Genomic DNA, 26,035 nt, shown 5'->3' with positions numbered 1-26,035 from the left:
AATAACTTTCCCAAATACTCTTTGGAAATCTAGCATCTAATTCTGGTGGGGGACACAGGAATTCAGAGTCTCAGGTTCTCAGATCATTTAAAGCTTCAACATAGGTGAATAAGACTGTCAAACGCAAACAGAGCAATGGACATTGGTAAGGCCACACTTGGAATACTGTGTACAGTACTGGTCACCCTATTATAGAAAGGATATTATTAAACGATGATGTGGTGATGTTGGCGTTGGACTGGGGTAGGTACAGTAGAAAGTCTCACAACACCAGGTTAAAATCCAGTGGGTTTATTTGGTAGCATAAGCTTTCGGAGCACTGCCCCTTCATCAGGTGAGTCACCTAATGAAGGGGTATTATTAAACTAGAAAGAGTGCAGAAAAGATTTACTAGGACGCTACTGGGACTTGATGGTTTGAGTTAAAGGAGAGACTGGAGAGACTGGGACTTTTTTCCCTGGAGCGTAGGAGGCTTAGGATGATCTTATAGAGGTCTATAAAATAATGAGGAGCATAGATCAGCTAGATAGTCAATATCTTTTCCCAAAGGTAAGGGAGTCTAAAACGAAATGGCATAGTTTTAAGGTAAGAGGGGAGAGATACAAAAGGATCCAGAGGGGCAGTTTTTTCACACAGAGGGTGGTGAGCATCTGAAGCAATATGCCTGATGTAGTAGTAGAGGTGGGTACAATTTTGTGTTTTAAGAAACATTCAGACAGTTAGATGGTAAGATGTGTATTGAGGAATATGGGCCAAATGCAGGCAATTGGGACTAGCTTAGTGGCTAGAAAAAGGGTAGCATGGACAAGTTGGGCTGTAAGCCTCTATGACTCTATGACTCTATGAGTTTATATCTGTAAGAATTGAATTCAAAAAGAAAAGGGCTGAAATTAAGCTGAAATTGAAAATTACTTTTCATGGTTCAATGGACTCTGCACAGTCCCGCTGCTCTCAGTAGAAGACAACAAATGTATCCGAAGGATATTAGAGAATCAAAGATCAATAGTGTTTGAACAATAGCAAGAAAAGGTACCAGGGAACATCAAAGGGACTAAAGGCTTGTACATGGCTGGACCTGATGTCCTGCTGCCCGGGATCTTAAAAAAAGTAATGGTTACAGGGATAGTAGATTTGTCCAAAATTCCCTTAAATCCAGAAAGGTGCCAGATGATTGAGAAACCAGAAATATATCTGCTTTCTTAAAGAAATCAGGGAGAGAGAAAGCAGGACACTATAGCCCATCAAGACGAACATCTGGATTGGAAAAATGCTTTGAATCACACATTAATATAGGAGTCTCCGTTCACTTAGAACACCATAATGCAACGACGCAGAGTCAGACTGGATTATGAAAATGAAATTGTGATTTGCAAATGTATTGCAGCCCTTTGAGGATTGGAAAAGGCAGGGTGGTTAATGGGAACATGCAAACCTAGACTCTGGGAGTTGGAAAATACATTCGTCAAAGTGCACTTGAAATGTAAATGCATAAGATAAGAGATCACAGTGTTGGAGATAATATACTAACATAGTTAAATTACTGACAAAGTAGCAGAAATCAGAAAGTTGAATTTTTTTTTCAAGCTTGCACACAGTAAATGGTGGATTGTCACCAACATCAGTGCTGGGAACTCAACAAGAGTTTTAACAACACCAGGTTCAAGTCCAACAGGTTTATTTGGTAGCAAATGCCATTAGCTTTTGGAGCGCTGCTCCTTCGTCAGATGGAGTGGAAATCTGCTCTCAAACAGGGCACAGAGACACAAAATCAAGTTACAGAATACTGATTAGAATGTGAATCTCTACAGCCAACCAGGTCTTAAAGATACAGACAATGTGAGTGGAGGGAGCATTAAGCACAGGTTAAAGAGATGTGTATAGTCTCCAGACAGGACAGCCAGTGAGATTCTGCAAGTCCAGGAGTTCATCGTGCTGGATCATCGACGCGGATGCCATCACCTCACGTGAGAACACCATCTACCAGATACACGGTACCTACTCCTGCAACTCGGCCAACGTTGTCTACCTGATACGCTGCAGGAAAGGATGGGGAAACCATGCAGACACTATGACAACGGATGAATGAACACCGCTCGACAATCACCAGGCAAGACTGTTGTCTTCCTGTGGGAGAGCACTTCAGGGGTCACGGGCATTCAGCCTCTGATCTTCGGGTAAGCGTTCTCCAAGGCGGCCTTGACGACACATGACAGCGCAGAGGTGCTGAGCAGAAACTGATAGCCAAGTTCCACACACATGAGGATGGCCGAAATCGGGATCTTGGGTTTATGTCACACTATCAGTAACCCCCACAGCTTGCCTCCTGGACTTGCAGAATCTCACTGTCTGTCCTGTCTGGAGACAATACACATCTCTTCAACCTGTGCTTCATGCTCCCTCCACTCACATTGTCTGTATCTTTAAGACCTGGTTGGTTGTAGAGGTTCGCATTCTAATCAGTATTCTGTAACTTGATTTTGTGTCTCTATGCCCTGTTTGAGAGCACATTTCCACTCCATCTGACGAAGGAGCAGCGCTCCGAAAGCTAATGGCATTTGCTACCAAATAAACCTGTTGGACTTTAACCTGGTGTTGTTAAAACTCTTACTGTGTTTACCCCAGTCCAACGCCGGCATCTCCACATCATGACCTCAACAAGATACAGCCTTTATTTACAATGTGTGTGAAGGGACTGATTGTATTGCAGCCAAGTTGCTGACAATGCAAAGATGGGTAGTCGTACAAATCATGAAAAGATTGTGAAAGTTAGTGCAAATGGATGTATAGGCACATTAAGTGAGTCGGAAGAAGAATTGCAAAATGAGTATAATGTAGGAAAATATAAGATTGTCCAAATTACAGAGAAATAAAAAAAAAATTATTTAAATGAGAGCGGTTACAGAATGCTCTCTGTGTGTCCTCTTAATCCCAAAATATTGGTATCTCGGTAAAACACATACACTGGAAAGCAAATGGAATGTTGGCTTTGAATGCATTGGGCTGAGATATATTATTAGGGAAACTGCGCTAGAAATATTCAAGGTGTTTGTCAGAGTATGAAAGATGTCAATCCAGAAACTCCGCCCTGTTCTGGGAACCTGGGTTCGAATCCCGCCACAGCAGATGGTAGAATTTGAGTTCAATAAAAAAGAACTGGAATGAACAATCTACTGATGACCATGAAACCATTGTCAATTGTTGGAAAAGCCCATCTGTGTCACTAATGTCCCTTTAGGGAAGGAAATCTGCCATCCTTACCAGGTTTGGCCGACATGTGATTCCAGAGCCACAGCAATGTGGTTGACTCTCAACTGCCCTCAGGCGACTTGATAATTTCATTGTCGTGTTAATGTAAACATACTTGTGACACTACTAAATGCTGGCCAACCAGCAATGCCCATGTCCCACAAATGAATGAAGGCCAGAAGGAAGAAGGACTCGAACCATTAACTGTATTTCTGTCTCCGTAGATGCTCCCAGACATGTTGGGTTTACCTAGCATTTCCTATTTTTTATTATAGAGTCATGAACACAGTTTAAGTTTCTGTCTCTAAGGTGGGTTCCCTTTGCGTTGGAGTCAATTTAACAGTTGAATCCAGCGACAAACAGGTTGTTTGAAGAGAAATGTTGATCAAGTTTTGCCCACATTTTTTGGCATGTAGAAAAGTGACAACTGATCTTAGTGAAGCGCACGGAGATTGAAGTGTGTTTGAATGGCTGGATGCTGTGAGGGTGCTTCCCCCCTCATGGGGTTCGGGTGCGGGTTAATCTGCATGAGGATTAGGGTTTGTGGGGAATCTGGAGTTAGGTCTATTGGCCGTGCTAAATTCTCTCTCAGTGTACCCGAATAGGCACCGGAGTGTGGCGACTCGGGGATTTTCACAGGAATTTCATTGCAGTGTTAGTGACACTAATAAATAAACGTAAAACTTAATCAGAGGCATGCAGGAAATTTATTTTAAGACCGAGAGTATTTCAGCCATAATCTCACTGACTGGCAGAGTGGAGTGGAAAGGAAATCTGGAGTGTTCCTGCTACTATTTATTACTTTCATTCCTATGTTCCTGCTCCATTCGGTACTCAGTACAATTCTAGAATGACCGATACTCTCAGTAATATCATCTGGGCTCAGGTTCTGCACTCCATGTCCCTCAGGGTAGTGTCCTAGGTCCAACCATCTTCAGTTGCTTCATCAATGACCTTCCCCCCGACATCAGGTCACTGATGATTGCACGATGTTCAGCACCATTCGCGACTCCTCAGATCATGAAGCAGTCCATGTTCAAATGAAACAAAATCTGGACAACATCCAGACTTGGGCTGACAAGTGGCAAATTGCCGGGCAATAACCATCACCAATAAGAAACACGCTAAACACCATCCCCTGACATTCAATGGTGTAACCATCACTGAATCCCCCACTGCCAACATCTTTGGGGTTACCATTGACCAGAAACTCAACTGGACTCAATATAAACACTGTGGTTACAAGAGCAAGTCAGAGGCCAGGAATACTGTGGTGAGTACTCCACCTCCTGACTCCCCAAAGCCTGTCCACCATCTACAAGGCACAAGTCAGGAGTGTGATGGAATACTCCCCACTTGCAGTTCCAACAACACTCAAGAAGCTTGACACCATCCAGGACAAAACAGCCTCCTTGATTGGCACCACATCTTTAAACATTCAATCCCTCCACCACTGATGCTCAGCAACAGCAGTGTGGACTATCTACAAGATGCACCGCAGCAATTCACCAAAGATCCTTAGACAGCATCTTTTCACCCACGACCCCTTCCACCTAGAAGGTCAAGGGCAGCAGATACATGGGAACACCACCACCAGCAAGTTCCCCTCATAGCCACTCACCATCCTGACTTGGAAATATGTCGCCGTTCAGTCATTTCGTGGATGGTCAGATTGTAACTGCTCGCCTACTCCTGATATTATTCAACCCTTTCCTCCTCAAGAATCTACCTACTTCCGCTTTTAAATATTCACATAATCGTCTTCCACTGTCTTTTCAGTAAGAGAGCGCCAAGGAATAATGACCATCAGAGAGGAAAAAAACCCTCATCCGTGTCTTAAACGAGTGACCCCTTTCTTTGAAACAGTGACCCCCCACCCCCAGTTCCAGATTCTCCCAGAAGAGGAAACATCCTTTCCACATCCACGCTTCAGATCACCAACAACATGTCTTGGTGCCTCCACGCTGACGCTATCGTCCAGAAAGACCAACAATGCCTCTACTTTCTCAGGAGACTAAGGAAGTTTGGCATATTTGCTACGACTCTCACCAATCTTTGCAGATGCACCAGAGAAAGCATTCTTTCTGGTTGTATCACAGCTTGGTATGGCTCGTGCTCTGCCCAAGACTGCAAGAAACTACGAAGGGTTGTGAATGTAGCCCAATCCATCAGGCAAACCACCCTCCCATCCATTGACTCTGTCTACACTTCCCACTGCCTCGGAAAAGCAGCCAGCATAATCAAGGACCCCACGCACCCGACATTCTCTCTTCCACCTCTTCCATCGGAAAAATGATACAAAAGTCTAAGGTCACGTACCAACCGACTCAAGAACAGCTTCTTCTGTGCTGCTGTCAGACCTTTGAATGGACCTATCTTATATTAAGCTAATCTTTGTCTGCACCCGAGCTATGGCTGTAACACTACATTCTGCACCCTCTCCTTTCTTCTCACCTATGTACTCTATGAATGGTATGCTTTGTCTGTATAGTACGCAAGAAACAATACTTTTCACTGTATCCCAGTACATGTGACAATAATAAATCAAATCAAACATGTCAAGTCCCCTCAGGATCGTAAAAGTTTCAGTGTGATCGCCTATTACCCTTCTGAATTCCAACGTGCACAAGCCCAGCCTTTACAACCTTTCCTTATAAGAGAGCCTGTTCATCTCTCGCATCAATCTGGAAAAACCTTCTCTAAACTTCTTCCAATGTATTTTCATCCTTGTACTTGCCTTCCTGCACGGCTGAAACATAACCTCCCTATTGTTGTATTCAATTCCCCTCACAATAAACTACGCTTCTCTAAAGGCAGTAACTTGATAACTAGGCTGATGTGCGAGCTGCAATAGGTTTATTTTTGGTTGATTCAGTGCAAATAAACTGCAGAGAGAATTCAGGACCATTGACTTAATTCAAAGCTTCACTCATCCCCCTGTCTGACAAAGGTGAGCACGACATCAGCATGTCACAATATCCACCACAGAGCAAAACCAGCACACACACACGCGCACACACTCACTCACACACGTACATTCACTCACACTCACACACAAACACATTTACACACACAATCACACACACACATTTACACACACACACCCACACACACAGATTCGCATACTCACACACATTCACACACACATTTACACACACAAACAATCACACACACTCACACAGACATGCTCACACACTCACAGAGATAGAGCCACACATTTACACACACACTCACACAGACACAATCACACAGACATGCTCACACACTCACACAGAGCCACACATTTACACACACACTCACACAGACACAATCACACAGACATGCTCACACACTCACACAGAGCCACACATTTACACACACACACACACACACAGACACAATCACACACATACATGCTCACACACATACATACACATTTATATACACACACATTTACACACACACACAGACACACACTCACACACACATTTACACACACACACTCAGACACACACACATTTATATGACTCCACTGGTCAGTCACTTACCAGGAAAATCAACGATGGCAAAGATCAGGTAATACATTCTCTCAACGCCTTTAAAAACGTCCCGCATTTTCTGTCAGTAGTGTCTGCCCTTTTATGCTGCAATCTCTCTACTGAACTCTGAGTTTCTGCCTCAATTGTTTCACTTTATACACTGTGCTATCGCCATGGGGATATTCAAGTTCTCATGTTGTTTAACCAATTTGTAAAAATCTATAAAAACAAGATCGAAAACAAATGACATCGGCGAGTTCAGGCTGTTGTGCTGGAATATAAAAGAACAATAGAAAAGTTACAGCACAAAAGAGGTAATTCAGCACATCGTATTCTTACCAGCATGAGGACAACCTGACGCCATTTATACTCTGACCTTCCTGCACAAGAACAGCGCTCCAACGGCACTGCTCACCATCAGTACAGAGCTCCATCGACACTGTCCCATCACCAGTACAGAGCTCCATCGTCACTGCCCCTTCACCAGTACAGAGCTCCATCGTCACTACCCCTTCACCAGTACAGAGCTCCATCGTCACTGCCCCTTCACCAGTACAGAGCTCCATCGTCACTGCCCCTTCACCAGCACAGAGCTCCATCGACACTGTCTCATCACCAGTACAGAGCTGCATCGACACTGTCCCATCACCGGTACAGAAATCCATCGAAAATGTCCCATCACCAGTACAGAGCTCCATCGACACTGTCCCATCACCAGTACAGAACCCCATCGACACTGTCCCATCACCAGTACAGAACTCCATCGACACTGTTTCCTGACCAGTACAGAGATACATCGACACTGTACCATTGACTATACAGAGCTCCATCGACTGTCCCATCACCAGTACAGAGCTACATCGACACTGTCCCATCACCAGTACAGAGCTCCGTCGACACTCTCCCATCTCCAATACATATCGACACTATCCTATCACAAGTACAGCACTCCAAAGACACTGCCCCATCATCAATACAGAGCTCCATCGACACTGTCTCATCACAAGTACAGAGCTTCATCAACAATGTCCCATCACCAGTACAGAGCTCCCTTGACACAGTCCCACCACCAGTACAGAGCTCCATCAACTCTGTCCCATCACCGGTACAGAACTCTATCGACACTGTCCCATCACCAGAGCAGAGCTCCATCGACACTGCCCCATCACCAGTAAAGAGCTCCCTCGACACTGTCCCACTACCGGTAGAGAGCTCCATCGTCACTGCCCCATCACCAGTACTGAGCTCCATCGTCACTGCCCCTTCACCAGTACAGAGCTACATCGACACTGTCTCATCACAAGTACAGAGCTTCATCAACAATGTCCCATCACCAGTACAGAGCTCCATCGACTGTCCCATCACCAGTACAGAGTTCCATTGACACTGTCCCATCACCAGTACAGAGCTCCGTCGACACTCTTCTATCTCCAATACAGAACTCTATCGATACTATCCCATCACAAGTACAGCACTCCAAAGACACTGCCCCATCACCAGTACAGAGCTCCCTCGACACTGTCCACCACCAGTAGAGAGCTCCATCGTCACTTCCCCATCACCAGTACTGAGCTCCATCGTCACTGCCCCTTCACCAGTACAGAGCTCCATCGTCACTACCCCTTCACCAGTACAGAGCTCCATCGTCACTGCCCCTTCACCAGTACAGAGCTCCATCGTCACTGCCCCTTCACCAGCACAGAGCTCCATCGACACTGTCTCATCACCAGTACAGAGCTGCATCGACACTGTCCCATCACCGGTACAGAAATCCATCGACAATGTCCCATCACCAGTACAGAGCTCCATCGACACTGTCCCATCACCAGTACAGAACCCCATCGACACTGTCCCATCACCAGTACAGAACTCCATCGACACTGTTTCCTGACCAGTACAGAGATACATCGACACTGTACCATTGACTATACAGAGCTCCATCGACTGTCCCATCACCAGTACAGAGCTCCATCGACACTGTCTCATCACCAGTACAGAGCTCCGTCGACACTCTCCCATCTCCAATACATATCGACACTATCCTATCACAAGTACAGCACTCCAAAGACACTGATCCATCATCAATACAGAGCTCCATCGACACTGTCTCATCACAAGTCCAGAGCTTCATCAACAATGTCCCATCACCAGTACAGAGCTCCCTTGACACAGTCCCATCACCAGAGCAGAGCTCCATCGACACTGCCCCATCACCAGTAAAGAGCTCCCTCGACACTGTCCCACTACCGGTAGAGAGCTCCATCGTCACTGCCCCATCACCAGTACTGAGCTCCATCGTCACTGCCCCTTCACCAGTACAGAGCTACGTCGACACTGTCTCATCACAAGTACAGAGCTTCATCAACAATGTCCCATCACCAGTACAGAGCTCCATCGACTGTCCCATCACCAGTACAGAGTTCCATTGACACTGTCCCATCACCAGTACAGAGCTCCGTCGACACTCTCCTATCTCCAATACAGAACTCTATCGATACTATCCCATCACAAGTACAGCACTCCAAAGACACTGCCCCATCACCAGTACAGAGCTCCCTCGACACTGTCCACCACCAGTAGAGAGCTCCATCGTCACTTCCCCATCACCAGTACTGAGCTCCATCGTCACTGCCCCTTCACCAGTACAGAGCTCCATCGTCACTGCCCCTTCACCAGTACAGAGCTCCGTCGTCACTGCCCCTTCACCAGTACAGAGCTCCATCGTCACTGCCCCTTCACCAGTACAGAGCTCCATCGTCACCGCCCCTTCACCAGTACAGAGCTCCATCGTCACTGCCCCTTCACCAGCACAGAGCTCCATCGACACTGTCTCATCACCAGTACAGAGCTGCATCGACACTGTCCCATCACCGGTACAGAAATCCATCGACAATGTCCCATCACCAGTACAGAGCTCCATCGTCACTGCCCCTTCACCAGTACAGAGCTCCATTGTCACTGCCCCTTCACCAGTACAGAGCTCCATCGTCACTGCCCCTTCACCAGCACAGACCTCCATCGACACTGTCTCATCACCAGTACAGAGCTCCATCGACACTGTCCCATCACCAGTACAGAGCCCCACCGACACTGTCCCATCACCAGAGCAGAGCTCCATCGACACTGCCCCATCACCAGTAAAGAGCTCCCTCGACACTGTCCCACTACCGGTAGAGAGCTCCATCGTCACTGCCCCATCACCAGTACTGAGCTCCATCGTCACTGCCCCTTCACCAGTACAGAGCTACGTCGACACTGTCTCATCACAAGTACAGAGCTTCATCAACAATGTCCCATCACCAGTACAGAGCTCCATCGACTGTCCCATCACCAGTACAGAGTTCCATTGACACTGTCCCATCACCAGTACAGAGCTCCGTCGACACTCTCCTATCTCCAATACAGAACTCTATCGATACTATCCCATCACAAGTACAGCACTCCAAAGACACTGCCCCATCACCAGTACAGAGCTCCCTCGACACTGTCCACCACCAGTAGAGAGCTCCATCGTCACTTCCCCATCACCAGTACTGAGCTCCATCGTCACTGCCCCTTCACCAGTACAGAGCTCCATCGTCACTACCCCTTCACCAGTACAGAGCTCCATCGTCACTGCCCCTTCACCAGTACAGAGCTCCATTGTCACTGCCCCTTCACCAGCACAGAGCTCCATCGACACTGTCTCATCACCAGTACAGAGCTGCATCGACACTGTCCCATCACCGGTACAGAAATCCATCGACAATGTCCCATCACCAGTACAGAGCTCCATCGACACTGTCCCATCACCAGTACAGAACCCCATCGACACTGTCCCATCACCAGTACAGAACTCCATCGACACTGTTTCCTGACCAGTACAGAGATACATCGACACTGTACCATTGACTATACAGAGCTCCATCGACTGTCCCATCACCAGTACAGAGCTCCATCGACACTGTCTCATCACCAGTACAGAGCTCCGTCGACACTCTCCCATTTCCAATACATATCGACACTATCCTATCACAAGTACAGCACTCCAAAGACACTGATCCATCATCAATACAGAGCTCCATCGACACTGTCTCATCACAAGTACAGAGCTTCATCAACAATGTCCCATCACCAGTACAGAGCTCCCTTGACACAGTCCCACCACCAGTACAGAGCTCCATCAACTCTGTCCCATCACCGGTACAGAACTCTATCGACACTGTCCCATCACCAGAGCAGAGCTCCATCGACACTGCCCCATCACCAGTAAAGAGCTCCCTCGACACTGTCCCACTACCGGTAGAGAGCTCCATCGTCACTGCCCCATCACCAGTACTGAGCTCCATCGTCACTGCCCCTTCACCAGTACAGAGCTACGTCGACACTGTCTCATCACAAGTACAGAGCTTCATCAACAATGTCCCATCACCAGTACAGAGCTCCATCGACTGTCCCATCACCAGTACAGAGTTCCATTGACACTGTCCCATCACCAGTACAGAGCTCCGTCGACACTCTCCTATCTCCAATACAGAACTCTATCGATACTATCCCATCACAAGTACAGCACTCCAAAGACACTGCCCCATCACCAGTACAGAGCTCCCTCGACACTGTCCACCACCAGTAGAGAGCTCCATCGTCACTTCCCCATCACCAGTACTGAGCTCCATCGTCACTGCCCCTTCACCAGTACAGAGCTCCATCGTCACTGCCCCTTCACCAGTACAGAGCTCCGTCGTCACTGCCCCTTCACCAGTACAGAGCTCCATCGTCACTGCCCCTTCACCAGTACAGAGCTCCATCGTCACCGCCCCTTCACCAGTACAGAGCTCCATCGTCACTGCCCCTTCACCAGCACAGAGCTCCATCGACACTGTCTCATCACCAGTACAGAGCTGCATCGACACTGTCCCATCACCGGTACAGAAATCCATCGACAATGTCCCATCACCAGTACAGAGCTCCATCGTCACTGCCCCTTCACCAGTACAGAGCTCCATTGTCACTGCCCCTTCACCAGTACAGAGCTCCATCGTCACTGCCCCTTCACCAGCACAGACCTCCATCGACACTGTCTCATCACCAGTACAGAGCTCCATCGACACTGTCCCATCACCAGTACAGAACCCCACCGACACTGTCCCATCACCAGTACAGAACTCCATCGACACTGTTTCCTGACCAATACAGAGATACATCGACACTGTACCATTGACTATACAGAGCTCCATCGACTGTCCCATCACCAGTACAGAGCTCCATCGACACTGTCCCATCACCAGTACAGAGTTCCATTGACACTGTCCCATCACCAGTACAGAGCTCCGTCGACACTCTCCTATCTCCAATACAGAACTCTATCGACACTATCCCATCACAAGTACAGCACTCCAAAGACACTGCCCCATCACCAGTACAGAGCTCCCTCGACACTGTCCCACCACCAGTAGAGAGCTCCATCGTCACTGCCCCATCACCAGTACTGAGCTCCATCGTCACTGCCCCTTCACCAGTACAGAGCTCCATCGTCACTGCCCCTTCACCAGTACAGAGCTCCATCGTCACTGCCCCTTCACCAGCACGGAGCTGCATCGACACTGTCCCATCACCGGTACAGAAATCCATCGACAATGTCCCATCACCAGTACAGAGCTCCATCAACACTGTCCCATCACCAGTACAGAACTCCATCGACACTGTTTCCTGAACAATACAGAGATACATCGACACTGTACCATTGACTATACAGAGCTCCATCGACTGTCCCATCACCAGCACAAAGCTCCATCGACACTGTCCCATCACCAGTACAGAGCTCAATCGACACTCTCCCATCACCATTACAGAGCTCCATCGACACTGTCCCATCAGCATTACAGAGCTCCATCGACACTGTCCCATCAGCATTACAGAGCTCCATCGACACTGTCCCTTCACCAGAACAGAGCTCCATTGACACTGTTTCCTGACCAGTACAGAGGTACATTGACACTGTCCCATTGACTGTACAGAGCTCCATCGACAATGTCCCATCACCAGCACAGAGCTCCATCTACACTGTCCCTTCACCAGTACAGAGATACATCGACACTGTCCCATCACCAGTACAGAGCTCCATCGACTCTGTTCCATAAGCAGTAGAGAACTCCATCGACACTGTCCCATCACCAGTACAGAGATTCATCGACACTGTCCCATAAGCAGTAGAGAACTCCATTAACACTGGCCCATCACCAGTCAAGAGCTCCATCGACACTGTCCCATCACCAGTGCAGAGTTCCATCGACACTGTCCCATCACCAGTTCAGAACTCCATCGACATTGTCCCACACCCATACAGAGCTCCATCGACACTGTCCCATCACCAGTACAGAGCTCCATCGACACTGTCCCATCACCAGTGCAGAGTTCCATCGACACTGTCCCATCACCAGTTCAGAACTCCATCGACATTGTCCCACACCCATACAGAGCTCCATCGACACTGTCCCATCACCAGTACAGAGCTCCATCGACACTGTCCCATCACCAGTACAGAGCTTCATCGACAATGTCCCATCTCTAAGACGGAAATCCATCGGCACTGTCCCATCACCAGTCCAGAGCCCCATCAACACTGTCCCATCACAATAACAGAACTCCATCAACACTGTCCCTTCACTGAAAAGTGCTCCATCGATACTGTTCCATCACCAGTACAGAACTCCATCGACACTGTTCCATCACCAGTACAGAACTCCATCGACACTGCCCCACCTCCAGTACAGAGCTCCATCAACACTGTCCCATCACCAGTACTGAAGTCCATTGACACTGTTTCCTGACCAGTACAGAGGCACATTGACACTGTCCCATTAAATGTACAGAGCGGGCGGCACGGTAGCACAGTGGTTAGCACTGCTGCTTCACAGCTCCAGGGACCTGGGTTCGATTCCCGGCTTGGGTCACTGTCTGTGTGGAGTTTGCACATTCTCCTCGTGTCTGCGTGGGTTTCCTCCGGGTGCTCCGGTTTCCTCCCACAGTCCAAAGATGTGCGGGTTAGGTTGATTGGCCATGCTAAAATTGCCCCTCAGTGTCCTAGGATGCATAAATTAGAGGGACTAGCGGGTAAAATATGTAAGGATATGGGGGTAGGACCTGGGTGGGATTGTGGTCGGTGCAGACTTGATGGGCCGAATGGCCTCTTTCTGTACTGTAGGGTTTCTATGATTTCTATCTACAGAACGCCATCGACTGTCCCATCACCAGTACAGAGCTCCATCAACTCTGTCCCATCACCGGTACAGAGCTCCATCGATACTGTTCCATCACCAGTAAAGAGCTCCATCAACATAGTCCCATCACCAGTGCAGAGCTCCATCGGCACTGTCCCATTACTAGTACAGAGCCCCATCGACACTGTTCCATAAGCAGTAGAGAACTCCATCGACACTGTCCCCTCAGGAGTACAGAGCGCCATCGATCCTGTCCCAATACCAGTCGAGATTAATCGACACTGTCCCATAAGCGGTAGAGAACTCCATCGACACTGTCCCATCACCGGTAAAGAGTTCCATCGGCGCAGTCCCATCAGCAGTACAGAACTCCATGAACATTATCCCATCACCAGTACAGAGCTCCATCAATATTGTCCGATCACCAGTACAGAGCTCCAACGACAATGTCCCATCTCTCGGACAGAAATCCATAGTCACTGCCCCTTCACCAGTCCAGAGCTCCATCGTCACTGCCCCTTCACCGGTAAAGAGCTCCATCGTCACTGCCCCTTCACCAGTACAGAGCTCCATCATCACTGCCCCTTCACCAGTCCAGAGCTCCATCGTCACTGCCCCTTCACCGGTAAAGAGCTCCATCGTCACTGCCCCTTCACCAGTACAGAGCTCCATCGTCACTGCCCCTTCACCAGTACAGAGCTCCATCGTCACTGCCCCTTCACCAGTACAGAGCTCCATCGTCACTGCCCCTTCACCAGTACAGAGCTCCATCGTCACTGCCCCATCACCAGTACAGAGCTCCATCGTCACTGCCCCTTCACCAGTACAGAGCTCCATCGTCACTGCCCCTTCACCAGTACAGAGATCCATCGACACTGTCTCATCACGAGTACAGAGCTTCATGAACAATGTCCCATCAAAAGTACAGAACTCCATCGTCACTGTCCCATCACCAGAGCAGAGCTCCATCAACACTGTCCCTTCACCAGTACTGAGCTCCATCGACACTGTCCCATCACTGGTACAGAAATCCATCAACACTGTCCCAGCACGAGTGCAGAACTCCATCAACACTGTTTCCTGACCAGTACAGAGATACATTGACACTGTCCCATTGACTGTACACAGCTCCATCGTCACTGTCCCATCACCAGTACAGAGCTCCATTGACACTGTCCCATCACCAGAGCAGAGCTCCATCAATACTGTCCCATCACCAGTACAGAGCTCCATTGACACTGTCCCATCACCAGTAAAGAGCTCCATCGACACAGTCCCATCACCAGTGCAGAGCTCCATCGGCACTGTCCCATTACTAGTACAGAGCCCCATCGACACTGTTCCATAAGCAGTAGAGAACTCCATCGACACTATCCCCTCAGGAATACAGAGCTCCATCGATACTGTCCCAATACCAGTAGAGATTAATCGACACTGTCCCATAAGCGGTAGAGAACTCCATCGACACTGACCCATCACCAGTAAAGAGTTCCTTCGGCGCAGTCCCATCAGCAGTACAGAACTCCATGAACATTATCTCATCACCAGTGCAGAGCTCCATCGACACTGTGCTATCACCAGTACAGAAATCAATCGACACTGTACCATCACCAGTATAGAGCTCCATCAATATTGTCCCATCACCAGTACAGAGCTCCATCGACACTGCCCCTTCACCAGTACAGAGCTCCATCGACAATGTCCCATCACTCGGACAGAAATCCATCGCCACTGCCCCTTCACCAGTCCAGAGCTCCATCGTCACTGCCCCTTCACCGGTAAAGAGCTCCATCGTCACTGCCCCTTCACCAGTACAGAGCTCCATCGTCACTGCCCCTTCACCAGTACAGAGCTCCATCATCACTGCCCCTTCACCAGTACAGAGCTCCATCGTCACTGCCCCTTCACCAGTACAGAGCTCCATCGTCACTGCCCCTTCACCAGTACAGAGCTACATCGACACTGTCTCATCACGAGTACAGAGCTTCATGAACAATATCCCATCAAAAGTACAGAACTCCATCGTCACTGTCCCATCACCAGAGCAGAGCTCCATCAACACTGTCCCTTCACCAGTACTGAGCTCCATCGACACTGTCCCATTACTGGTACAGAAATCCATCAACACTGTCCCAGCACGAGTGCAGAACTCCATCAACACTGTTTCCTGACCAGTACAGAGATACATTGACACTGTCCCATTGACTGTACACAGCTCCATCGTCACTGTCCCATCACCAGTACAGAGCTCCATCGACACTGTCCCATCACCAGAGCAGAGCTCCATCAATACTGTCCCATCACCAGTACAGAGCTCCATTGACACTGTCCCATCACCAGTAAAGAGCTCCATCGACACAGTCCCATCACCAGTGCAGAGCTCCATCGGCACTGTCCCATTACTAGTACAGAGCCCCATCGACACTGTTCCATAAGCAGTAGAGAACTCCATCGACACTATCCCCTCAGGAATACAGAGCTCCATCGATACTGTCCCAATACCAGTAGAGATTAATCGACCCTGTCCCATAAGCGGTAGAGAACTCCATCGACACTGACCCATCACCAGTAAAGAGTTCCTTCGGCGCAGTCCCATCAGCAGTTCAGAACTCCATGAACATTATCTCATCACCAGTGCAGAGCTCCATCGACACTGTGCTATCACCAGTACAGAAATCAATCGACACTGTACCATCACCAGTACAGAGCTCCATCAATATTGTCCCATCACCAGTACAGAGCTCCAACGACAATGTCCCATCACTCGGGCAGAAATCCATCGACACTGCCCCTTCACCAGTACAGAGCTCCATCGTCACTGCCCCTTCACCAGTACAGAGCTCCGTCGTCACTCCCCTTTCACCAGTACAGAGCTCCATCGACACTGTCTCATCACAAGTACAGAGCTTCATCAACAATGTCCCATCACCGGTACAGAAATCCATCAACACTGTCCCATCACCAGTGCAGAACTCCATCAACACTGTTTCCTGACCAGTACAGAGATACTTTGACACTGTCCCATTGACTGTACAGAGCTCCATCGTCACTGTCCCATCACCAGTACAGAGCTCCATCGAGACTGTCTCATCACAAGTTCAGAGCTCCATCGACAATCTCCCATCACCAGAGCAGAGCTCCATCAATACTGTCCCATCACCAGTACAGAACTCCATCAACACTGTTTCCTGACCAGTACAGAGATACATCGATACTATCCCATTGACTGTACAGAGCTCCATCGACTGTCCCATCACCAGTACAGAGCTCCATCAACTGTCCCATCACCAGCACAGAGCTCCATCGACTGTCCCATCACCAGTACAGAGCTCCGTCGTTCACTGTCCCATCACCAGGACAGAACTCCATCGACACTGTCCCATCACCAGTATCGAACTCCATCGACACTGTCCCATCACCAGTACAGAGCTCCATCGACACTGTCCAATCACCAGTACAGAGCTCCATTGTCACTGTCCCATCACCAGTACAGAACTCCATCGACACTGTCCCATCACCAGTACAGAGCTCCATCGACACAGTCCCATCACCAGTACAGAGCTCCGTCGTTCACTGTCCCATCACCAGGACAGAACTCCATCGACACTGTCCCATCACCAGTATCGAACTCCATCGACACTGTCCCATCACCAGTACAGAGCTCCATCGACACTGTCCAATCACCAGTACAGAGCTCCATTGTCACTGTCCCATCACCAGTACAGAACTCCATCGACACTGTCCCATCACCAGTACAGAGCTCCATCGACACAGTCCCATCACCAGTGCAGAGCTCCATCGGCACTGTCCCATTACTAGTACAGAGCCCCATCGACACTGTCTCATCACCAGAGCAGAGCTCCATCAATACTGTCCCATCACCAGTACAGAGCTCCATTGACACTGTCCCATCACCAGGAAAGAACTCCATCGGCACTGTCCCATCACCAGTGCAGAGCCCCATCGACACTGTTCCACAAGCAGTAGAGAACCCCATCGACACTATCCCCTCAGGAGCACAGAGCTCCATCGATACTGTCCCAATACCAGTAGAGATTAATCGACACTGTCCCATAAGCGGTAGAGAACTCCATCGACACTGTTTCCTGACCAGTACAGAGATACATTGACACTGTCCCATTGACTGTACACAGCTCCATCGTCACTGTCCCATCACCAGTACAGAGCTCCATCGACACTGTCCCATCACCAGAGCAGAGCTCCATCAATACTGTCCCATCACCAGTACAGAGCTCCATTGACACTGTCCCATCACCAGTAAAGAGCTCCATCGACACAGTCCCATCACCAGTGCAGAGCTCCATCGGCACTGTCCCATTACTAGTACAGAGCCCCATCGACACTGTTCCATAAGCAGTAGAGAACTCCATCGACACTATCCCCTCAGGAATACAGAGCTCCATCGATACTGTCCCAATACCAGTAGAGATTAATCGACCCTGTCCCATAAGCGGTAGAGAACTCCATCGACACTGACCCATCACCAGTAAAGAGTTCCTTCGGCGCAGTCCCATCAGCAGTTCAGAACTCCATGAACATTATCTCATCACCAGTGCAGAGCTCCATCGACACTGTGCTATCACCAGTACAGAAATCAATCGACACTGTACCATCACCAGTACAGAGCTCCATCAATATTGTCCCATCACCAGTACAGAGCTCCAACGACAATGTCCCATCACTCGGGCAGAAATCCATCGACACTGCCCCTTCACCAGTACAGAGCTCCATCGTCACTGCCCCTTCACCAGTACAGAGCTCCGTCGTCACTCCCCTTTCACCAGTACAGAGCTCCATCGACACTGTCTCATCACAAGTACAGAGCTTCATCAACAATGTCCCATCACCGGTACAGAAATCCATCAACACTGTCCCATCACCAGTGCAGAACTCCATCAACACTGTTTCCTGACCAGTACAGAGATACTTTGACACTGTCCCATTGACTGTACAGAGCTCCATCGTCACTGTCCCATCACCAGTACAGAGCTCCATCGAGACTGTCTCATCACAAGTTCAGAGCTCCATCGACAATCTCCCATCACCAGAGCAGAGCTCCATCAATACTGTCCCATCACCAGTACAGAACTCCATCAACACTGTTTCCTGACCAGTACAGAGATACATCGATACTGTCCCATTGACTGTACAGAGCTCCATCGACTGTCCCATCACCAGTACAGAGCTCCATCAACTGTCCCATCACCAGCACAGAGCTCCATCGACTGTCCCATCACCAGTACAGAGCTCCGTCGTTCACTGTCCCATCACCAGGACAGAACTCCATCGACACTGTCCCATCACCAGTATCGAACTCCATCGACACTGTCCCATCACCAGTACAGAGCTCCATCGACACTGTCCAATCACCAGTACAGAGCTCCATTGTCACTGTCCCATCACCAGTACAGAACTCCATCGACACTGTCCCATCACCAGTACAGAGCTCCATCGACACAGTCCCATCACCAGTACAGAGCTCCGTCGTTCACTGTCCCATCACCAGGACAGAACTCCATCGACACTGTCCCATCACCAGTATCGAACTCCATCGACACTGTCCCATCACCAGTACAGAGCTCCATCGACACTGTCCAATCACCAGTACAGAGCTCCATTGTCACTGTCCCATCACCAGTACAGAACTCCATCGACACTGTCCCATCACCAGTACAGAGCTCCATCGACACAGTCCCATCACCAGTGCAGAGCTCCATCGGCACTGTCCCATTACTAGTACAGAGCCCCATCGACACTGTCTCATCACCAGAGCAGAGCTCCATCAATACTGTCCCATCACCAGTACAGAGCTCCATTGACACTGTCCCATCACCAGGAAAGAACTCCATCGGCACTGTCCCATCACCAGTGCAGAGCCCCATCGACACTGTTCCACAAGCAGTAGAGAACCCCATCGACACTATCCCCTCAGGAGCACAGAGCTCCATCGATACTGTCCCAATACCAGTAGAGATTAATCGACACTGTCCCATAAGCGGTAGAGAACTCCATCGACACTGTCCCATTACCGGTAAAGAGTTCCTTCAGCGCAGTCCCATCAGCAGTACAGAACTCCATGAACATTATCCCATCACCAGTACAGAGCTCTATCGACACTGTGCTATCACCAGGACAGCAATCAATCGACACTGTACCATCACCAGTACAGAGCTCCATCAATATTGTCCCATCACCAGTACAGAGCTCCAGCGACAATGTCCCATCACTCGGACAGAAATCCATGGTCACTGCCCCTTCACCAGTACAGAGCTCCATCCTCACTGCCCCTTCAACAGTACAGAGCTCCATCGACACTGTCTCATCACCAGTACAGAGCTTCATGAACAATGTCCCATCAAAAGTACAGAACTGCAACGACACTGTCCCACCACCAGAGCAGAGCTCCATCAACACTGTCCCATCACCAGTACAGAGCTCCATCGACACTGTCCCTTCACCAGTACAGAGCTTCATCAACAATGTCCCTTCACCAGTACAGAACTCCAACGACACTGTCCCATCACCAGAGCAGAGCTCCATCAATACTGTCCCATCACCAGTACAGAGCTCCATTGACACTGTCCCATCACCAGAGCAGAGCTCCATCAATACTGTCTCATCACCAGTACAGAATTCCATCAACACTGTTTCCTGACCAGTACAGAGATACATTGATACTGTCCCATTGACTGTACAGAGCTCCATCGACTGTCCCATCAACAGTACAGAGCTCCATCAACTGTCCCATCACCAGCACAGAGCTCCATCGACTGTCCCATCACCAGTACAGAACTCCATCAACACTGTTTCCTGACCAGTACAGAGATAGATCGACACTGTCCCATTGACTGTACAGAGCCCCATCGACTGTCCCATCGCCAGTACAGAGCTCCATCATCACTGTCCCATCACCAGTACGGAACTCCATCGACACTGTCCCATCACCAGTACAGAGCTCCATCGACACTGTCCCATCACCAGTACAGAACTTCAACGACACTGTCCCATCACCAGAGCAGAGCTCCATCAATATTGTCCCATCACCAGTACAGAACACCATCGGCACAGCCCCATCACCAGTAAAGAGCTCCATCGACACTGCCCCATCACCAGTACAGAGCTCCATCAACACTGTCCCATCACCAGTACAGAGCTACATCGACAATGTCCCACCTCTCGGACAGAAATCTATCGACACTGCCCCATCACCAGTACAGAGCTCCCTCGACGCTGTCCCACCACCAGTCGAGAGCTCCATCGACACTGCCCCATCACTAGTACAGAGCTCCATCGTCACTGCCCCTTCACCAGTACAGAACTCCATCGTCACTGTTCCTTCACCAGTACAGAGCTCCATCGTCACTGCCCCTTCACCAGTACAGAGCTCCATCGACACTGTCTCATCACAAGTACAGAGCTTCATCAACAATGTCCCATCACCAGTACAGAACTTCAACGACACTGTCCCATCACCAGAGCAGAGCTCCATCAATACTGTCCCATCACCAGTACAGAGCTCCATCAATACTGTCCAATCACCATTACAGAGCTCCATCAATACTGTCCCATCACCAGTAAAGAACTCCATCGACACTATCCCATCACCAGTACAGAAATCCATTGACACTGTCCCATCACCAGTACAGAGCTCCATCAACACTGTCCCACCACCAGTACAGAACTCCATCGACACTGTTTCCTGAACAGTACAGAGATACATCGACACTATCCCATTGACTGTACAGAATCCATCGACTGTCCCACCACCAGTACAGAGCTCCATCAACACTGTCCCATCACCAGTACAGAGCTCCATCGACACTGCCCCATCACCAGTACAGAACGCCATCAACACTGTCCCATCACCAGTACAGAGCTCCATCGACAATGTCTCATCACCAGTACAGAACTCCATCAACTCTGTCCCATCACCGGTACAGAGCTCCATCGACACTGTCCCTTCACCAGTACAGAGCTCCACCAACACTGTCCCATCATCATTACAGAGCTCCATCGACACTGTGCCATCACCAGTACAGAACCCCATCGACACTGTCCCATCACCATTACAGAACCCCATCGACACTGTCCCATCACCAGTACAGAACCCCATCGACACTGTCCCATCACCATTACAGAACCCCATCGACACTGTCCCATCACCAGTACAGAACCCCATCGACACTGTCCCTTCACCAGAACAGAACCCCATCGACACTGTCCCATCACCAGTACAGAACCCCATCGACACTGTCCCTTCACCAGAACAGAACCCCATCGACACTGTCCCATCACCAGTACAGAACCCCATCGACACTGTCCCTTCACCAGAACAGAGTTCCATTGATATTGTCCCATCACCAGTGCAGAGCTCCATCGACACTGCCCCATCACCAGTAAAGAGTTCCATCGGCACAGTCCCATCAGTAGTACAGAATTCCATGAACATTATCCCATCACCAGTACAGAGCTCCATCGACAATGTCCCATCACCGGTCCAGAGCTCCATCGGCACAGCCCCATCACCAGTAAAGAGCTCCATCGACACTGCCCCATCACCAGTACAGAGCTCCATCAACTCTGTCCCATCACCAGTGCAGAGCTCCATTGACACTGTCCCATCACCAGTAAAGAGCTCCATCGACACTGCCCCATCACCAGTACAGAACTCCATCGACACTGCCCCATCACCAGTACAGAGCTCCATCGACACTGCCCCATCACCAGTACAGAGCTCCATCGACACTGCCCCATCACCAGTACTGACCTCCATCAACACTGTCCCATCACCAGTACAGAGCTCCATCGACACTGTCCCATCACCAGTACAGAGCTCCATCGACACTGTCCCATCACCAGTACAGAACTCCATCGACAATGTCCCACCTCTCGGACAGAAATCCATCGACACTGCCCCATCACCAGTCCAGAGCTCCCTCGACACTGTCCCACCACCAGTCGAGAGCTCCATCGACACTGCCCCATCACCAGTACAGAGCTCCATCGTCACTGCCCCTTCACCAGTACAGAGCTCCATCATCACTGCCCCTTCACCAGTACAGAGCTCCATCATCACTGCCCCTTCACCAGTACAGAGCTCCATCGTCACTGCCCCTTCACCAGTACAGAGCTCCATCGACATTGTCTCATCACAAGTACAGAGTTTCATCAACAATATCCCATCACCAGTACAGAACCTCAACGACACTGTCCCATCACCAGAGCAGAGCTCCATCAATCCTGTCCCATCACCAGTACAGAGCTCCATCGACATTGTCTCATCAGCAGTACAGAGCTCCATCAATATTGTCTCATCACCAGTACAGAACACCATCGGCACAGCCCCATCACCAGTAAAGCGCTCCATCGACACTGTCCCATCGCCAGTACAGAACTCCACCGATACTGGCCTATCACCAGTACAGAGCTCCATCAACACTGTCCCATCACCAGTACAGAACTCCATCGACACTGTCCCTTCACCGAAAAGTGCTCCATCGATCCTGTTCCATCACCAGTACAGAGCTCCATCGACACTTTCCCATTGAACAGCAGCAATGCATGGAGAGATTAGATTCGACACAGAGTAAATCTGATTCTAAACTGCTCTTTCAAACATTCCCAAAGCCAATGGAGCAGGTGTTTGGTATGAAGAAAAAAATCCCAGCCGACCTCCCTGCCCCATTCCTTCCCTTTCGAGCTGGAGTTTGTAAAACATTGACAGGAAGCAAAACTGGGAGGGTGAAAGTCTGTGACGGTGGGGGGCGATGGGGGTGGGAAGGAGATAACCAGAAGAGGGGTGCAGAAGAGACAGCAAATAGTTGAGAAGTGTAGAGAGATTCAGAAATACAGAATATAGCCCGAGACTCCCAGACCTATCATTCTCTCAATTTACAGCCCAACAGCTGCCATCACAAGGACCCCCACCCCGCTTTCCTCCCAGGTGGGCGACAGTTCGAGGCTGAGGTTATATTTTATCATTTACTTGATATGGGTGAGGCTGGCTGGCCCAGCCATTATTCCCCATAACTCACTGCCCTCGAGTACAGAGAACCAATCGCATTGCTGTAACTCTGGAGTCACATGGAGGCCAGACCAGGTAACGATGGCAGATTTCCTTTCCTAAAGGTGACATTAGTGAGCCAAGTAGTTTAGACAGCAATTGACAATGCTTTCATGGTCAACATTAGACTTTTAATTACAGATTTTTAAAACTATTGAATTCAAATTTTACCAGCTGCTGCAGGTTTCTGGATGGCTAGTCCTTTTTTTATTCATTCATGAGACATGGGCGTTGCTGGCCAGCCAGTATTTATTGCCCATTCCTAGATGCCCTTGAGAAGGTGGTGGTGAGCTGTCTTCGTGAATTGCTGCAGTCCACATGCTGTGGGGTTGGCCCACAATGCTGTTTCGGGAGGGAATTCCAGGATACTGACCCAGAAACTTCGAAGGAACAGCTGATATATTTCCAAGTCAGGATGGCGAGTGGCTTAGAGGGGAACTTGCAGCAAAGTAAAGTTACTTTACTTTTTAAAAAATTACTTTCCTTTTTTTTGCTCATGAGGGGACATTGCTGCAAGGTGAGGGGCCATGACGTTTAAGAGTGTTGTGAGGGATTAGTGTGTGGGGCTGTATTTGTGTGAGGCATTGTATTAGAATGACGGACTGTATTAGTGTGAGGAACTTGTGTTAGTTTGAGGGACTGTAACAGTGTGAGGGGCTGTATTAGTGTCAGGGGCTGTATTAGTGTCAGGGGCTGTATGAATGTGAGGGTCTGTATCAATGTGTGGGCCTGTATCAGTGTGAGGGGCCGTATCAGTGTGAGAGGCTGTATCAGCGCCGGGAGACGTATCCGCACCAGGGGCCGTATTGGCACCAGGGGCCGTATCAGCGCCAGGGGCCGCATCAGCGCCAGGGGCCGTATCAGTGCCAGGGGCCGCATCAGCGCCAGGGGCCGCATCAGGGCGAGGGGCTGCAATACGTTGACTTCATGTGTTGATGTGAGTGTCTGTATTCGGTCTTTGTTCCCTTTCTCACTGTGAAGTTGGGAAAACCAATATTTTCTGACCCAGTCAATGACTGTTACGTCCCGTGATTGAATCATATATTTATAAAATGAATGACTGTCTCATTGTTTGGGGTTCCTTCAGTGTAATGCCGTGTAATGCTGCGAGTTGCTATTTTATTCTGATTTCTTTGTTTCTGCTGCTGTTTTATTCCTTGAATGTATCCAAACGTCTTCCCTCCAGTATTATTTAACTGAGTTGCCGTTGTTCAGGAGGAGCTGCCTCATTGATGAGTGCAGTTGAGAGCAGCCCTAATAGAGCCACAGTAACCTTAGTTAGTCAATCACTCAATGTCCATTCAGCAACATTAATATTATATGAGATCAAGAGATAGGTGTGATGGTTAGAAGGGGACATCTGCCTTGATGGCAGAATAAAGGTCCAGCTAATGTGTTAATAAACATGTTTGGAATTTACGAGTTGCCAGGGTAAATACAATATATTTCTCAAAGGAAAACTAGCTCTGTGTTCAACTTAAAAAGAAACAAAAAACAAAAATGAGCAGTGTTGCAACACCAGTCCCTGTTTGGAGATCCCACCGGTATAAATTGCAGGCTGTGAGAATGTACCAGCTCAGCTTTAATTCTGCAGCACAGGGGACACAGAGCAATTCATTCAGAACATGCTCCAAACCTATCACAGTATTTCCAAATCAGTCTACACCATTATTGCCATAGTGGGTGTTCCTGGTAAGTGTGACAATATCCAGCTATGTTTCAGTTAAATCTGTTGGTGAACTGCTCTCTGTGTCTGGGATTGCTCAGGTTACATGCTGATTTATTGATCATATTTATACAGAGGCTCAGTGATTCCATTTCATTAACACAAAGACCTCAAATGTATAATGTGGAGATGCCGGCGTTGGACTGGGGTGGGCACGGTAAAAAGTCTCAACACTACGTTAAAGTCCAACAGGTTTATTTGGTATCACGAGCACTGCTCCTTCATCGGGTCCTTCATCACTGGATGAAGGAGAAGCGCTCCA

Source organism: Mustelus asterias, unplaced genomic scaffold (genome assembly GCF_964213995.1).
Source record: "Mustelus asterias unplaced genomic scaffold, sMusAst1.hap1.1 HAP1_SCAFFOLD_456, whole genome shotgun sequence".
NCBI classification, from domain to species: domain Eukaryota; kingdom Metazoa; phylum Chordata; class Chondrichthyes; order Carcharhiniformes; family Triakidae; genus Mustelus; species Mustelus asterias.
The sequence above is the reverse complement of the archived record's forward strand: the minus strand, read 5'-3'. Positions refer to the sequence as shown.